Source organism: Bombina bombina, chromosome 4, assembly GCF_027579735.1.
Source record: "Bombina bombina isolate aBomBom1 chromosome 4, aBomBom1.pri, whole genome shotgun sequence".
In the NCBI taxonomy this organism is placed as follows: domain Eukaryota; kingdom Metazoa; phylum Chordata; class Amphibia; order Anura; family Bombinatoridae; genus Bombina; species Bombina bombina.
This window is the reverse complement of record NC_069502.1, coordinates 359,722,497-359,739,163: the sequence shown is the minus strand read 5'-3', so window position 1 is coordinate 359,739,163 and position 16,667 is coordinate 359,722,497. Positions and strand designations below refer to the sequence as shown.

The 16,667-nt window shown below is 38.1% G+C and overlaps 1 protein-coding gene across 1 annotated transcript in view; it reads left to right on the top strand.

Annotated features, from left to right (window-relative positions):
• The window catches only part of SERPINI2 (serpin family I member 2), a 129,569-nt gene that overhangs the window by 39,310 nt on the left and 73,592 nt on the right, over window positions 1-16,667 (top strand). The window lies entirely within an intron of this gene.

Genomic DNA, 16,667 nt, shown 5'->3' with positions numbered 1-16,667 from the left:
CAGCAGATTAGGGGTTAATAATTGTAGGTAGGTGGCTGCGACGTTGGGGGGGGCAGATTAGGGGTTAATAAATATTATGAAGGGGTCGGCGGTGTTAGGGGCAGAAGATTAGGGGTACATAGGGATAATGTAGGTTGCGGCGGTGTGCGGTCAGCAGATTAGGGGTTAAAAATTTTATTAGAGTGGCGGCGATGTGGGGGGGCCTCGGTTTAGGGGTACATAGGTAGTTTATGGGTGTTAGTGTACTTTAGAGCACAGTAGTTAAGAGCTTTATGAACCGGCGTTAGCCCATAAAGCTCTTAACTCCTGACTTTTTTCTGCGGCTGGAGTCTTATCGGCAGAGTTCTAACGCTCACTTCAGCCAAGACTCTAAATATCAGCGTTAGAAAGATCCCATTGAAAAGATAGGATACGCATTTGACGTAAGGGGATCTGCGGTATGGAAAAGTCGCGGCTGGAAAGTGAGCGTTAGACCCTTTCCTGACTGACTCTAAATACCAGCGGGCGGCTAACGCAGGACTCTAAAACTAGGCGCAAGTAAATCTTTAGCAGAAAATTGAAGGCATAATTTTATTAATTTATTGAGTCTACAAATATTATATATATAGATATATATATATATATATATATATGTGCGTGTGTGATATGGGAGTATAAAAAGGCCATAGAATAAGACACTGAGTTGTTGTTTGTTCCAGGAAGAATTCTTCTCTTTCTGTTAGTATATCAGTATTCCTTTTGCTTAAATACCAGGGGAACTATGGACTATAACGCTAAACTTAAACTTTCATGAATCATATAGAATAATTTAAAACCACTTTCTTATTTATTTCTATTATCTAATTTGCTTTGTTCTCCTTTGTTATCCTTTCTTGAATTTCATAGTTAGGTAGGCCCAGGAGTAGTAATGCACTACTAGGAGCTAGCTGCTGATTGGAAGCTGCACATATATGCCTCTTGTCATTGCCTGACCAGCTGTGTTCATCTAGCTCCCACTATTGCATTGCTGCTCCTTCAGCAAAGGTTGCCAAAAGAATAAAGCAATATTTAATAATAAAAGTAACCTTTTTTTAAAGTTGTTTAAAATTATATGCTCTCTCTCTGTGGGGATATTTATCAAGCCTGAATTCCGCAGCGTAATTGTTGCAAGCTTGATCCGACTTAGTTATCAAAGCGTACAGACCGGCAAAAGTTGATATTTGTGACGTAACATTTGATCCGCCGGTCTCAATTCGATGTAGATCGATGCTTTCGTCATTACAGATGTTCTGAATACACATTCGGCTCTATTTGACCCCTTTTCCCATTTAGCAAATTTCTAACAGGTACGCTTGCGGCTATTGCGGCCCAGCGTACCTGGTTTTCAATCCACCACCCTGGAGGCCGCGGATGCCATAGAAATCAATGGGAGTCTGAAAGCACCGAAAGCTTATGTTCGATGATGCCAGATATACCATTGATTTGTTTTGGTTGAAAACATGTAACGTTTACACCTAACACCCTAACATAAGCCCCGAGTCTAAACACCCCTAATCTGCTGCCCCAGACATCGCCGCCACCTACATAATGCTATTAACCCCTATTCCGGCGCTCCCGGACCCCGCCGCAACCTAAATAAAGTTATTAACCCCTATCCCGCCACTCCTGTACCCCGCCACCACTAAATAAATGCATTAACCCCTAAACCTCTGGCCTCCCACATCACCACCACTAACTGAACCTATTAACCCCTAAACCGCTAGCCCCCCACATCGCCATAAACTAAATTAAGCTATTAACCCCTATTCCTAACAAGCCGCTAACTTTAAATTAAAATTACAACATCCCTATCTTAAAATAAATTTAAACTTACCTGTAAAATTAAAATAAACTATTTTAAACAATTAATTAACCTACCCTAACTATTATACTACAATTAAATTAAACTACCAAATAAATTAACTAAATTACATATTAAAAAACCCTAACTACTCAAATTATTTAAATCTACTATTTAACATTATTAAAATTACTAAATTATCAACAACAAAAAATGCTAAGTTACAAAAAATAAAAAACACTAAATTGCAAAGACAAAAAAACACATTATCAAAAATAAAAAAGAATTACACCTAATCTAATACCCCTATTAAAATAAAAAAAACCTAGCCTACAATAAACTACCAATGGCCCTTAAAAGTGCCTTTTGTGGGGCATTGCCCCAAAGAAATCAGCTCTTTTACCTGTAAAAAAAAAAATACAAACACCCCCCAACAGTAAAACCACCTGAAAAGGGCATTTGGATGGGCATTGCCCTTAAAGGGCATTTAGCTTTTTTACCTGCCTAGACCCTTATCTAAAAATAAAACCCACCCAAAAAACCCTTAAATAAACCTAACACCCCCAACTATCCACTTACAGTTATTGAAGTCCCGCTTGAAGGATCCATCCAGCCGGGAAGAAGTCTTCATCCGGGCGGCCACTTTCATCTTCATCCAGCCGGCGAAGTCCTCATCCAGGTGGCAAGAAGTCTTCATCCAGATGGCATCTTCTATCTTCATCCATCCGGCGCGGAGCAGGTCCATCCTGAAGACATCCGGCGTGGAGTGCCTCTTCCTACGGTTGCTGCTGTAAACTGGAACTTCAATGCAAGTGACGTCGTCCAAGATGGCGTCCCTTGCATTCCTATTGACTAAAAGGTTCCAATCAGCCAATAGGATTAGTGCTGCTAAAATCCTATTGGCTGTTCCAATCAGCCAATAGGATTTGAGCAGCTCTCATCCTATTGGCTGTTCCAATCATTTTTTGTAACAGCGTTTTTTATTACTTAACGTTTAAAAAAAAATTGTTAGTAATTTTTAATAATGTTCAATAGTAGATTTATATAATTTGAGTAGGGTTAGGATTTTTTAATATGTAATTTAGTTAATTTAATTGGTAGTTTAATTTAATTGTAGTATAATAGGGTAAGTTAATTAATAGTTTGAAAATTTTTTATTTTAATTTTACAGGTAAGTTTAAATTTATTTTAAGATAGGGATGTTGTAATTTTAATTTAAAGTTAGCGGCTTGTTAGGTTTAGGGGTTAATAGCTTAATTTAGTTTATGGCAATGTGGGGGGCTGGAGGCCAGAGGTTTAGGGGTTAATACATTTATTTAGGTTGCGGCGGGGTCCAGGAGCGGCGGGATAGGGGTTAACAACTTTATTTAGGTTGCAGTGGGGTCTGGGAGCGGCGGGATAGGGGTTAATAACTTTATTTAGGTTGCAGCGGGGTCCGAGAGTGGCGGGATAGGGGTTAATAACTTTATTTAGGTTGCGGTGGGGTCCGGGAGCTGAGGGATAGGGGTTAAACATTTTAGTATAGTGGCGACGTTTAGTGACAGGGTACAAATAAAGTTGGTAAAAAGCAGAATAGACGCAAGATCGATGACTGCTAGTTAACAACAGTCCGATACTCATTGCCCTGTACTTGGTGCGTGTCTTTTTGCCAGCTTTTTATATAAATATGGAGATTGTGTTCAGGTCCGCGGCCGCGAAGTTAGGCAAGCGCTTTGGTGCCGACGAATACAGCATAGTTGAGGCTTTGATAAATATCCCCCTTTGACTCTTCCTCATTTCCTCAAAAAAAAGTATATATAGTGAATTGCTGTAAGTATTTTTTGACAGACATCTTCAGAGATGTCAAGTGATTCTTTAATTGTTGTCAGGCTCAAGAACAAACAAGAACATTATAAAGAATTTTCTTCATTAAAACTTTGCTACATAACAATTAAAAATATTTAAACTCAAAATGTTTTCTTTCATGATTCAGATGAAAATATATTAAAATGTTTTTTAAAATTTAAATAGTTCTCATGGTATTCTTTGTTGATGAGCATACCTAGGTAAGTAGCATGCACGTTTTTGAAACACTACATGGCAGCAGTTTTGAGTACTAGATGGCAGCAATGTTTAAACAATATATACGATTGGTAAAGCATTCTTGTAAATCTGCTGCCTTATGGTGCTCCAGAAATGTGCCTACTAATTCCCTACGTATGCTCTTCAACAAACTGTACTGAGAGAACAATGTAAATCTGATCATAGAAGTAGATTGTAAGGGGGATTGTAAGGGGACGATTTATTAAGCTCCGCATGGAGCTTGATGCCCCTGTGTCCGCGCGAGCCTTCAGGCTCGCCGGGAAACGGAAGTTATACAGCAGCGGTCTAAAGACCGCTGCTCCATAACTTGTCCACCTCCTCTGAGGCCGTGGATGATCAAATATGCTAGTGGACGAATGTCTGCGAATCTGCAGGGGGCGGCATTGCACCAACAGTTCACAAGAAATGCTGGTGCAATGATAAATGCCCACAGCGTACGCTGTCGGCATTTATCGATGTGCAGCGGACATGATACGCTACATCATATCATGTCCCCTCGCACTTACATAAATAGGCCACTAAACCTGCCTTTTTTTTTATTTTTTATTATTGTACGCTCTATCTGAACCATGAAAGAAAAATGTTGTGTTTCAGGGAATAATCACTGTGTTTACACATCTGTCAGGGCTCAGATGTTATTGTATTAACACTGAGTCTGTATCTCAAGTCACATTTAAAAGGACATGAAACCCCAATTTTTTCTTTCATGATTTAGAAAGAGTGTGCAATTTTAAAAAACTTTCTAATTTACTTCTATTATCTAATTTGTTTCATTCTTTTGATATTCTTTGCTGAAAAGCATATCTAGATAGGCTCAGTAGCTGCTGATTGGTGGGTGCACAGAGATGCCTCGTGTGATTGGCTCACCCATATGCATTGCTATTTCTTCAACAAAGGATATCTAAAAAATAAAACAAATTAGATAATAGAAGTAAATTTGAATGTTGTTTAAAATTGTATTCTCTAACTGAATTATGAAAGAACATTTTTGGGTTTAGTGTCCCTTTAAGGATGGCAGAAGATTACATTTCAAAAATTGTTAAGTCCCAAGACCTTGTCTACCAAATCCCACATAAGCTTCCCCCTGTGAAACAGATGCAATGTAATGTCTGTCTAATGATTGTTTCTTTGTCCACCCAGCATCTTTTTCAAGTTCCTAAAAAGCTGCCACATCAGCTGCAAATTATTTAATATTTCTTTCATGTAATTGGCAAGAGTCCATGAGCTAGTGACGTATGGGATATACAATCCTACCAGGAGGGGCAAAGTCTCCCAAACCTCAAAATGCCTATAAATACACCCCTCACCACACCCACAATTCAGTTTTACAAACTTTGCCTCCTATGGAGGTGGTGAAGTAAGTTTGTGCTAAGATTTCTACGTTGACATGCGCTTCTCAGCATTTTGAAGCTCGATTCCTCTCAGAGTACAGCGAATGTCAGAGGGACGTGGAGAGTGTCACCTATTGAATGCAATGATTTTCCTAACGGGGGTCTTTTTCATAGGTTCTCTGTTATTGGTCGTAGAGATTCATCTCCTACCTCCCTTTTCAGATCGACGATATACTCTCATATACCATTACCTCTACTGATAACTGTTTCAGTACTGGTTTGGCTATCTACTATATGTTGATGGGTGTCTTTGGGTAAGTATGTTTTTATTACTTAAGACACCTCAGCTATGGTTTTAGCACTTTATGCATTTATGTAAAGTTCTAAATGTAAATATATGTATTGTGAATATCACACTGTCATAATTATATGTTAATGTTGGATGCCGATGTTATTTCCCTATTATGTTAAAGGACATTATATTTCACTGGGAACTTTGAGAACTCAGTTCTCTTATTGTATACTTAGGTCTATGCTTGGATTGTCCTACCATCATGCACAATTTATTGATAATGATTACCGCTCATGTAACTTTGACAACTGATGTTCTTCATTATGACTGTATTGTAAATGTTTCAATAAAGAATTTAAAATTTTAAATTTTTTTTATATGTATTGTACTTATATTTGCCATGAGTCAGGTTCATGTATTTCCTTTTGCAGATTGTCAGTTTCATATTTGGGGAAAGTTAATATTAAGAAATATTTTTTTCTTACCTGCGGTTTTAGTCTTTTTTTCAATTGACTACTTTGTTTCAAATTGCGGGCTGACTTAGGCTCGCGGGTGCGCAAAATGCTACACTTTATTGCGTCATTCTTGGCGTGAGAATTTTTTGGCGCGAAAGGCACGTCCGTTGACGCAAGTTCGTCATTTACGGCGTCGTAATTGACGCAGAGGGTTCACACAGGGTTGCGTCGTTAGTGACGCGAGTGTGTCATTTTCGGACAAACTTTTTTAATTATTTATTTTCCCCATTGCTGTTTGTCTCTTGCCTTTTTTCTATGTCAGAGTGCTATGCTATTTGCATTTTTTCCCATTCCTGAAACTGTCATATAAGGAAATTGATAATTTTGCTTTATATGTTGTTTTTTCTTTTACATTCTGCAAGATGTCTCAATCTGATCCTGTCTCAGAAGTATCTGTTGGAACTTTGCTGCCTTACATCGGTTCTACCAAAGCTAAGTGCATTTGTTGAAAAATTGTGGAGATTATATCTCCTAATGTCATTGTATTAGTTGCCATGATAAACTTTTACATGCAGATAGTGTGTCTATCAGTAATAGTACATTGCCGGTTGTAGTTCCTTCAACTTCTAATGTACATGATATACCTATGAATTTTAAAGAATTTGTTACTGATTCTATTCTATTTGTCTGCATTTCCACCTTCTAATAAGCGTAATAGGTTGTTTAAAACTTCTCATAAAGTTGATGAAATTTCAAATGACCAACAACATAATGAATTATCCACCTCTGATGAGGATCTATCTGATTCAGAAGATCCTTCCTCAGATATTGACACTGAAAAATCTACTTATTTATTTAAAATGGAGTATATGCATTCTTTGTTAAAAGAAGTGTTAATTACTTTGGATATTGAGGAAGCTAGTCCTCTTGATATTAAAACCAGCAAACGTTTAAATTCTGTTTTTAAACCTCCTGTGGTTACTCCAGAGGTTTTTTTCCTATTCCTGATGCTATTTCTTATATGATTTCTAAGGAATGGAATAAGCAGGGTACTCCTTTTAATCCTTCTGCAAGGTTTAGAAAAATTGTATCCTTTACCAGCAATTTCAATAGAGTTTTGGGAAAAGATCCCCAAAGTTGATGGGGCTATTTCTACTCTTGCTAAATGAACCACTATTCCTATGGAAGATAGTACTTACTTTTAAGATCCTTTAGCTAGGAAACTTGAATCTTATCTAAGGAAAGCCTATTTATATTCAGGTCATCTTCTTAGGCCTGCAATTTATTTGGCTGATGTTGCAGCTGCTTCAACTTTTTGTTTGGAGAATTTAGCGCAACAAGAATTGGATTCTGACTTATATAGCATTGTTCGTTTACTTCAACATGCTAATCATTTTATTTGTGATGCAATTTTTGATATTTTCAAAATTGATGTTAGATCTATGTCTTTAGCTATTTTAGCTAGAAGAGCTTTGTGGCTTAAATCTTGGAATGCTGATATGACATCTAAGTCTAGATTACTATCTCTTTCTTTCCAACGTAATAATTTATTTGGTTCTCAGTTGGATTCTATTATTTCAACTGTTACTGGGGGGAAGATAGTTTTTTGTCTCAGGATAAAAAAACCTAAGGGTAAATCTAAGGCTTCTAATCGTTTTCGTTCCTTTCGTCAAAATAAGGAACAAAAACCTAATCCTTCCCCCAAACTGTTTCCAATTGGAAGCCTTCCTCATTTGGAATAAATCCAAGCCTTTTAAGAAACCAAAGTCAGCCCCTAAGTCTGCATGAAGGTGCGGCCCTCATTCCAGTGCAGCTGGTAGGGGGCAGATTAAGGTTTTTCAAGGATGTTTGGGCAAATTCTGTCCAAAATCAATGGATTCAGAGCATTGTCTCTCAGGGGTACCGAATAGGATTGAGAGTAAGACCTCCTGTGAGAATATTTTTTCTCTCACGCATCCCAGTAAATCAAGTAAAAGCTCAGGCTTTCCTGAAGTGTGTTTCAGACCTGAAGGTTTCAGGGGTAATCATGCCGGTTCCTTTTCAGTACCAAGGTCTGGGGTTTTATTCAAATCTATTCCCAAAGAAAGAAAATTCATTCATCTGAAAATTTTGAATCGTTATCTAAGAGTACCAACTTTCAAGATGGTGACTATAAGGACTATTCTGCCTTTTGTTCAGCAAGGACATTATATGTCTACGATAGACTTGCAGGATGCTTACCTTCATACTCCGATTCATCCAGAACATTATCAGTTCCTGAGATTCTCTTTTCTAGACAAGCATTACCAATTTGTTGCTCTTCCATTTGGCCTAGCAACAGCTCCAAGAATCTTTTCAAAGGTTCTGGGTGCCCTACTCTCTGTAATCAGAGAACAGGGTATTGCGGTGTTTCCTTATTTGGACGATATCTTGGTTCTAGCTCAGTCTTTACGTTCTGCAGAATCTCACACAAATCAACTAGTGTTGTTTCTTCGAAAACATGGTTGGAGGATCAATTTACCAAAAAGTTTCTTGATTCCTTAGACAAGGGTCATCTTTTTAGGTTTCCAGATAGATTTAGTGTCCATGACTCTGTCTCTAACAGACAAGAGACATTTAAAATTGGTTGCAGCATGTTGGCACCTTCAGTCTCAGTCATTCCCTTCAGTGGCTATGTGCATGGAAGTTTTAGGCCTCATGACTGCAGCATGAGACCTCTCCAGCTTTGTATGCTGAATCAATTGTGCCGGGATTATACAAAGATATCACAATTAATATTCTTAAATCCCAATGTTCGACACTCTCTGACGTGGTGGTTAAATCACCAGCATTTAGTTCAAGGGGCTTCTTTTGTTCGGCCAACCTGGACTGTGATCACAACAGATGTGAGTCTTTCAAGTTGGGGAGCTGTTTGGGGATTTCTGACAGCACAAGGGGTTTGGAAATCTCAAGAGGCGAGATTACCAATCAATATTTTAGAACTCCGTGCAATTCTCAGAGTTCTTCAGTTTTGGCCTCCGTTGAAGAGAGAACTGTTCATTTGTTTTCAGACAGACAATATTACAACGGTGGCATATGTCAATCATCAGGGTGGTACTCACAGTCCTCAAGCTATGAAAGAAGTATCTCGGATAATTGTTTGGGCGGAATAAGCTCCTGTCTAATTTCTGCGGTTCATATCCCAGGTGTAGACAATTGGGAGGCGGATTATCTCAGCCGTCAGACTTTACATCCAGGGGAAAGGTCTCTTCATCCAGATGTGTTTTCTCAGATTGTTCAGATGTGGGGTCTTCCAGAAATAGATCTGATGGCTTCTTATCTAAACAAGAAACGTCCCAGATACCTGTCCAGGTCCAGGGATTCTCAGGCGGAAGCAGTGGATGCGCTGACACTTCCTTGGTGTTATCAACCTGCTTATATTTTCCCGCCTCTAGTTCTTCTTCCAAGAGTGATCTCCAAAATCATCATGGAACAATCATTTGTGTTGCTGGTGGCTCCAGCATGGCCCCACAGGTTTTGGTATGTGGATCTTGTTCGGATATCCAGTTGCTAACCTTGGCCACTTACGTTAAGGCTGGACCTACTGTCTCAAGGTCCGTTTTTCCATCAGGATCTCAAATCATTAAAGGGACACTCAGGTTAAATTAAATTTTCATGATTCAGATACAGCACGTACTTTTAAACAACTTTTCAATTTACTTCCATTAAAAAAAATGTGCACAGTCTTTTATATTTACAATTTTTGAGTCACCAGATCCTACTGAGCATGTGCAAGAATTCACAGACTATACGTATATGCATTTGTGATTGGCTAATTGCTATCACATGGTACAAGGGGAGTGGAAATATACATAACTTTGAAATTTGTTATAAAAAAATCTACTACTTATTTGATGTTCAGACTAAGTGCTATTGCATTGTCTTGTTATCTTGCATTTGTTGATTATGCAAATCTAATGTGTTGACTGGTCCTTTAAATTTGAAGGTATGGAAATTGAACGCTTAATGCTAAGTCATAGAGGTTTCTCTGACTCAGTAATTAATACAATGTTACAAGCACGTAACTCTGTCTCTAGGAAGATTTATTATCGAGTTTGGAAGACTTACATTTCATGGTGTTCTTCTAATAAATTATCTTGGCATTCTTTTAGAATTCCTAGAATTTTACAGTTTCTTCAGGATGGTTTGGATAAGGGTTTGTCTGTAAGTTCCTTGAAGGGACAAATCTCTGCTTTTTCTGTTTTATTTAACAGAAAGATTGCTAAGCTTCCTGATATTCACTATTTTGTACAGGCTTGGGTCCGTATCAAGCCTGTCATTAAATCAATTTCTCCTCCTTGGAGTCTTAATTTGGTTTTGAGGGCGTTACAGGCTCCTCCTATGCACTCTTTGGACACTAAACTACTTTCTTGGAAAGTGTTGTTCCTTTTGGCCATCTCTTCTGCTAGAAGAGTTTCTGAGCTTTCTGCTCTTTCTTGTGAATCTCCTTTTCTGATTTTTCACCAGGATAAGGCGGTTTTGCGGACTTCATTTAAGTTCTTACCTAAGGTTGTGAATTCTAACAACATTAGTAGAGAAACTGTTCTCCCTTCCTTGTGTCCTAATCCTAAGAATTCTTTGGAAAAATTCTTACATTCTTTGGATGTGGTGAGAGCTTTGAAATATTATGTTGAAGCTACTAAAGATTTCAGAAAGACATCTAGTCTATTTGTTATATTCTCTGGTTCTAGGAAAGGTCAGAAGGCTTCTGCTATTTCCTTGGCTTCTTGGTTAAAGCTTTTGATTCATCAAGCTTATTTAGAGTCGGGTCAGGCCCGCCAGATTTGCAAAGCAGCAACTTGGTCCTCTTTGCATACATTTCCTAAATTCTACCGTTTTGATGTATTTGCTTCTTCAGAAGCAGTTTTTGGTAGAAAAGTTCTTCAGGCAGCTGTTTCAGTTTGACTCTTCTGCTGATGTTTTAAGTTTTTCTTTTCTTCATGAGAATAACTTATATTTTGGGTTGTGGATTAATTTTTCAGCATATGGCTGTTGTTTATTTTTATCCCTCCCTCTCTAGTGACTCTTGCGTGGAGTTCCACATCTTGGGTATTTGATATCCCATACGTCACTAGCTCATGGACTCTTGCCAATTACATGAAAGAAAACATAATTTATGTAAGAATTTACCTGATAAATCAATTTCTTTCATATTGGCAAGAGTTCATGAGGCCCACCCTTTTTATGATGGTTATGATTTTTTTCTATAAAGCACAATTATTTCCAGATTCCTTTGTTGATGCTTTTTACTCCTTTCTTTATCACGCCACTACTTGGCTATTAGTTAAACTGAATTGTGGGTGTGGTGAGGGGGTGTATTTATAGGCATTTTGAGGTTTGGGAAACTTTGCCCCTCCTGGTAGGATTGTATATCCCATACGTCACTAGCTCATGGACTCTTGCCAATATGAAAGAAATGAATTTATCAGGTAAGTTCTTACATAAATTATGTTGTTTTTTCCTTTACAAATGTTTGAGTATTGTTATAACATCAAAGTTTATTTTTGAATTTTTTACACTTTTCATTATGTACAAGAAATATGTAAAACTTTAATTATCATTTGATTTATCTTAAGTTGATGTTCTGTTAAGTGATCCTATATTGCTTCCAGATAAAATCTTTCACCTAGATTTAGAGTTCTGCGTTAGCCTTAAAAAGCAGCGTTAAGGGGTCCTAACGCTGCTTTTTAACGCCCGCTGGTATTTAGAGTTTGGCAGGTACAGGTGTACCGCTCCCTTTTTTCCGCAACTCGAAACTACCGCAAATCCCCTTACGTCAATTGCGTATCCTATCTTTTTAATGGGATTTGCCTAACGCTGGTATTACGAGTCTTGGAGAAAGTGAGCGGTACAGCCTCTACCTCCAAGACTCCTACCGCATAAAAAAGTCAGTAGTTAAGAGTTTTATGGGCTAACGCCGGAACATAAAGCTCTAAACTACAGTGCAACAAAGTACACTAACACCCATAAACTACTTATGAACCCCTAAACCGAGGCCCCCCCCACATCGCAAACCCTATAATAAAATTATTTAACCCCTAATCTGCCGACCGGACACCGCCGCCACCTACATTATAGCTATGAACCCCTAATCTGCTGTCCCTAACATCGCCGACATCTATATTATATTTATTAACCCCTAATCTGTCCCCCCAACGTCGCCGCCACCTACCTACACTTATTAACCCCTAATCTGCCGACCGGACATCGCCGCCACTATAATAAATGTATTAACCCCTAAACCGCCGCACTCCCGGCTCGCAAACAATATAATACATTTTATTAACCCCTAATCTGCCCTCCCTAACATCGCCGCCACCTACCTACAATTATTAACCCCTAATCTCCCGCCCCCAACATCGCCGCTACTATAATAAAGTTATTAACCCCTAAACCTAAGTCTAACCCTAACCCTAACATCCCCCTAAATTAAATATAATTTAAATAAAACAAACTAAAATTACTATAATTAAATAAATGAATCCTATTTAAAACGAAATACCTATAAAATAAACCCTAATATAGCTACAATATAACTAATAGTTACATTGTAGCTATTTTAGGATTTATATTTATTTTACGGGCAACTTTGTATTTATTTTAACTAGGTACAATAGCTATTAAATAGTTATTAACTATTTAATAGCTACCTAGTTAAAATAATTACAAAATTACCTGTAAAATAAATCAATAAATTAATTAAATAAATTAACTACAATTATCTAAACTAAAATACAATTAAATAAATGAAACTACAGGGAGTGCAGAATTATTAGGCAAATTAGTATTTTGAATACATCATCCTCTTTATGCATGTTGTCTTACTTCAAGCTGTATAGGCTTGAAAGCCTACTACCAATTAAGCATATTAGGTGATGTGCATCTCTGTAATGAGAAGGGGTGTGGTCTAATGACATCGACACCCTATATCAGGTGTGCATAATTATTAGGCAACTTCCTTTCCTTTGGCAAAATGGGTCAAAAGAAGGACTTGACAGGCTCAGAAAAGTAAAAAATAGTGAGATATCTTGCAGAGGGATGCAGCACTCTTAAAATTGCAAAGCTTCTGAAGCGTGATCATCGAACAATCAAGCGTTTCATTCAAAATAGTCAACAGGGTCGCAAGAAGCGTGTGGAAAAACCAAGGCGCAAAATAACTGCCCATGAACTGAGAAAAGTCAAGCGTGCAGCTGCCAAGATGCCACTTGCCACCAGTTTGGCCATATTTCAGAGCTGCAACATCACTGGAGTGCCCAAAAGCACAAGGTGTGCAATACTCAGAGACATGGCCAAGGTAAGAAAGGCTGAAAGACGACCACCACTGAACAAGACACACAAGCTGAAACGTCAAGACTGGGCCAAGAAATATATCAAGACTGATTTTTCTAAGGTTTTATGGACTGATGAAATGAGAGTGAGTCTTGATGGGCCAGATGGATGGGCCCGTGGCTGGATTGGTAAAGGGCAGAGAGCTCCAGTCCGACTCAGACGCCTGCAAGGTGGAGGTGGAGTACTGGTTTGGGCTGGTATCATCAAAGATGAGCTTGTGGGGCCTTTTCGGGTTGAGGATGGAATCAAGCTCAACTCCCAGTCCTACTGCCAGATTCTGGAAGACACCTTCCTCAAGCAGTGGTACAGGAAGAAGTCTGCATCCTTCAAGAAAAACATGATTTTCATGCAGGACAATGCTCCATCACACGCGTCCAAGTACTCCACAGCGTGGCTGGCAAAAAAGGGTATAAAAGAAGAAAATCTAATGACATGGCCTCCTTGTTCACCTGATCTGAACCCCATTGAGAACCTGTGGTCCATCATCAAATGTGAGATTTACAAGGAGGGAAAACAGTACACCTCTCTGAACAGTGTCTGGGGGGCTGTGGTTGCTGCTGCACGCAATGTTGATGGTGAACAGATCAAAACACTAACAGAATCCATGGATGGCAGGCTTTTGAGTGTCCTTGCAAAGAAAGGTGGCTATATTGGTCACTGATTTGTTTTTGTTTTGTTTTTGAATGTCAGAAATGTATATTTGTGAATGTTGAGATGTTATATTGGTTTCACTGGTAAAAATAAATAATTGAAATGGGTATATATTTGTTTTTTGTTAAGTTGCCTAATAATTATGCACAGTAATAGTCACCTGCACACACAGATATCCCCCTAAAATAGCTAAAACTAAAAACAAACTAAAAACTACTTCCAAAAATATTCATATATTGGGTTCATTGAGAATTTGGTTGTTGTTCAATAATAAAATTAATCCTCAAAAATACAACTTGCCTAATAATTCTGCACTCCCTGTATAATACTAAAAAAAAAAAAACACTAAATTACAAAAAAAAAAATATTACAAGAATTTTAATCTAATTACACCTAATCTAAGCCCCCTAATAAAATAAAAAAGCCCCCCAAAATAATAAAATTCCCTACCCTAAACTAAATTACAAAGTAATCAGCTCTTTTACCAGCCCTTAAAAGGGCCTTTTGCGGGGCATTGCCCCAAAGTAATCAACTCTTTTACCTGTAAAAAAAATACAATCCCCCCAACATTACAACCCACCACCCACACACCCCTACTCTAAAACCCACCCGATCCCCCCTTAAAAAAAACTAACACTACCCCCCTGAAGATCACCCTACCTTGAGCCGTCTTCAGCCAGCTGTCCACTGATGGGACAGAAGAGGACATCCGGACCAGCAGAAGTCTTCATCCTATCCGGGCAGAAGAGGACATCCGGACCGGCAGACATCTTCATCTAGGCGGCATCTTCTATCTTCATCCTTCCGGAGCGGAGCGGAGCCATCTTCGATCCAGCCGATGCGGAGCCATCCTCTTCTTCCGATGTCCTAAAGATGAATGAAGGTTCCTTTAAATGACATCATCCAAGATGGCGTCCCTCAAATTCCGATTGGCTGATAGGATTCTATCAGCCAATCGGAATTAAGGTAGGAAAAATCCGATTGGTTGATTTAATCAGCCAATCAGATTGAACTTCAATCCGATTGGCTGATTGGATCAGCCAATAGAATGCGAGGTCAATTCTATTGGCTCATCCAATCAGCTGGAAAAAAAAAGGCTCGTTAGCAACGCAAGTCTTTACCGACAAAACTCCAAATCTAGGCGTTTGATTTTACAGAATAGAATATACCCTTGTATTACTAATAGGTCATTATTTAGTATTAAATGTCACCTACTTAAAGCTATTTTATCTTACTCGCATAAATTACCGTTTTGTAGTCCTATAGAGCAAATTGAGTGCCATTAATTGGCTCTGACAACAATTATTAGAAAGCCTTAATCAGGGACCCTCAATCAGCCACAGGTATGCCAGATGTTCTAGTTGTTCCTCTTTGTTTGATAGCTTTAGGCAGGGCTTTTTTGTGGGGGTACTCACTGGTACTGTGTACCCCCATCTCTGCCAACTCATACCAGGTAATATTTGTAAACATCATGTGACTATTCTAGTTTTCTCAAGAGGTGGCTGCAAAATACATAAAACATTGTAAATAATCTTTTCCCTTTGCTTTACTGAGCAGAATATATCAATCAATAATCAATGAGTACCTGCACCTTTTTTTTTTGAGTACCTTTTCTCTTACAAAAAAAGCACTGGCTCTAGAGAACAGGTTGAGACATTTTCAAGAAAAGTGGCTTTTAGGTTTTTAGATCCAAGTTAATCAGACACCATAATGGCTTTGCTTTTTTCCAGGTTCCTTGAATTTCAGTGGCAGAAATAGCTTTTTTAATAATGTTTCAAATTAGTTTAGATCCTTGTTTCTCTTAAGGAACAGTCAGATTTTTTCCCCACTAGGTGAAATTATTTACATTATGGAACTGAAACAAATGTGAGGGTTGCTCATTTTAAGATGCAATTTCTTCACTCTGTCATTCTTTCTCTGCTGTCTGGTCTGTATATAATAACCAAAGGCCTACAGGATGCCAAACAACATATATCTTTTTATCAGGTACATTTCAGGTGATTCAAGTTTACTGTTGAAAATTTTCAGTTTTAATTGCTAGCTCCATCTTTTAATCTGACCACTATTTCAAGAGTGCTCATCAAACCTCTAACTGCTCCATCAGTGAAAACTAGATTGTAGCATAAATCAGCAAACCGCCATGTAAGCATCCTTATAAAGTCTTCATCCGCAAAGGAAACCCCATTTCACAAATCATTTGCATGGTCCCTTTAGAGATTTTCTCCATTAACTCAAGTTCCTCTTCTGTGCATCCTTCTGATTATCTGCTCACAGACGTTTTTGGTTTAACAAAAAAACAAACAAACAAAATTCTCCAAGATTGTTCAGGCTGTCATGGACCTCAAGTCAATGCATCTTTCCCTTCCTAAAATGTCACTTATAGAGTGTGACAGTAAATAGGGTGATTATCATTTGTAGTACAAGTCTTGTTTGCTTTAATGTTTTTAGAGTTGTCCATTTCCGCCAATATCGATGTGGTAGTTGTATCTGCCAAAGAACATAAACAGTGCAGTATCAGTTGCTCACAAACATGCAATTATAAATGTTAGTTTATTTTGTTTAACCTATTTTAATAAAAAAAAATGAAATGTCCAGTCATGCATGATAAAAGTTTTATTTCTTATTTGCCCTGTTGTACCGCAAAAATTTGCAAATAATGGAAACATATATTGGTATGTCTGAGATAAGTT